The sequence below is a fragment of the Penaeus vannamei genome, chromosome 21, assembly GCF_042767895.1.
Source record: "Penaeus vannamei isolate JL-2024 chromosome 21, ASM4276789v1, whole genome shotgun sequence".
NCBI classification, from domain to species: domain Eukaryota; kingdom Metazoa; phylum Arthropoda; class Malacostraca; order Decapoda; family Penaeidae; genus Penaeus; species Penaeus vannamei.
Genome location: NC_091569.1, coordinates 3903334 through 3905833, shown reverse-complemented (window position 1 = coordinate 3905833; position 2500 = coordinate 3903334).

The window sequence follows — 2500 nt, the reverse complement described above, 5'->3', positions numbered from 1 at the left end:
TAAAAGTTACAATACTAGGAAAAGTAATTCATATGAGAATACCATTAATAATAATAAAGATAATCATGATAACAATAACATTGATAATAATGTTTATAGTAATGATTAAAAATATAATGATAATGATAATAATGATAACAATAATATTGATCAAATTGATAATGACGATGATGATAAATATGATATTCATTAATGATATTGATAATTTCTATTGATTATAAAATTCATAAAATTATTCATGATATAAATAAAGATGATGTTAAGATGATGATAATAATGATAATGATAATGATAATGATCATAATATAATAATATGTAATAATAATGATAGATAATGAATGTTAATAATGATGTTTAATGACATACAATAATAACACTATATAATAGTAACATATAATAACAATATTATATCATAACAATAATAATGATAGTAATGATAATAATAACAATAATGATAACAGTAATAACTATACTGATAGTAATTATAATCATAATGAAAATTGTAATAATAATAATGGTAATAAGATAATAATGAAAGAAATAATAATGATGATAATTATGATAGTCACACTATTATCATTAATGATAATAATTACAATAATAACAGCAATTAAAACCATAACAAAAATAATCAAAATAATAATGACAATAACAACAACAACAATAATAATAATAACAATAATGAATATTAGTACTACCATTGTTATTGCTATCATTACAGTTATTATTGAAAGTATTGCCATCATTTTTATTATCATTATTATCATAATTTTTACTGATGATATTAGTGTTATCCTTATCACAATCATTTCTGAGATTTTCCTCATTATTATCATTATAATAAAAAAAAAACTATCACTATTAATAACATCATGATTTAATATATTTGTTTATATCCACGTAGAGAGTCAAAATACAGAAGTGATTTTATAGAATTTGTAATTATAAAAATGAAATATATCCTACGACATTGGGAAATAAGATATATAAAGGAAAAGGAGAAAAAATGTAAATGGAAATAAAATTAGGATGATAAAAATGATGAAAATAAAAAGTAGAAGAAAACATTTTACAACATTTTCGAAAAACACAATAACAACGTAGAGTAAAGAGGGACCAGGAAAAATAAAGAAAAATACATATTATTTAAACGAGAATAAAAAAATAAAAAGATAAGAAATAAAAGTAAGACGGAAAGCAAACGAGAAATAAAAGTGAATTAGAAAAAGGAAAATAAACGGAACCAAAATAAATACAAATAAAAAAAATCGAAAAGAAAAAAAATATAACAAACAGAAACATCAAAAGAAAGAACACGACAACGCCAAACTTAGAGAAAAAAGAAAAAAAGAAAAAGAAAAAAACAAACAACAAAAAAGAGCAGTAAAAAAAAAAAAAAAAAAAAAAAAAACAAAACAAAAAAAAAAAAAACATCAACGACAGGAAGAAAGGAAGTTGAAATTGAAAAGATAACAGAGTCAGAATTCCCCCATCTTCCTACCGGGGATGCTCGTAATTGGGGGGAGACCAAGCGGCAAGGCGGACTCGAAACGTAATGGAAACAGGAGGCCGAAACAGGACGGGAATCGTCGGGAGCTCAACCAAAAGATTAAGTCACCCAGATTTCCTGATGCGTGGGTGTGGGTGGGTGTGGAGGGGGGGGTGTGAGGGGGAGGGGGGCGGGGAGGGTGTGGGTGTGTGTGTGGGGGTAAAAAGAGGGTGTAGGAGGGGAGGATGGTGTGGGTGTGGGGGGGGGTAGGGGGAGGGTAAGTGTATGTTTGTATGTGAAAGGGGGTTTTAGCTGTGCATTACGTGGATGTGGGGGGAGGGTGCGTGTGTGGGGGGTGTGTGTTTGTATGTGTGGGTGGGTGGGTGTGGGTATCTGGGTGTTGTGTGTCTATTTGTGTGTGTGGGGGCGGGGGGAGTGTCTGTGGTGTATGTGTTGTGTGTATGGGTGTGAGCGTGTCTGTGGGTGGGTGGGTGTGGGTGTGTGTTTGTGTTTATCTGTGAGTTGTGTGTGTGTGTGTCTGTGGTGTGTGTATGTGTAAGTGTGCGTATTTCATTTCTCAATTCATCGTATATATTCCTATACGAATACACACAACCACCTACCCACTGATGGATAAACCGCTACTCTCCTCCCCGCCCCTTCCAAAAAAAAGAAAAAAAAATCCATTAAAGGGTCATTTTCTCTCAAATTAATTTTCCTTTTTCTGATATCTTCCTCGAAGTACCGAATCTGTCACTTTGGACTGATAGATCGGCTGTCTGGGGTCCTGGTCAGAAACAGAGGCGTGTGGGGGAAAGACCGAGCTTGTGTTTTCTTGTTTTGTTTCTCTTACTGGTTGTTTTTTTCTGGTTGTTTGTCTGTTTTTGGTTGTTTTTTTCTATTTCTTTCTCTTTCTCGTTCTCTTTCTCTTTCTCTTTCTTTTTCTTTCTCTTCCCCTCTCTATTTCTTTTCTCCATACTCTCTCTCTTTCTCTCTTTCTCTCTCTCTCTC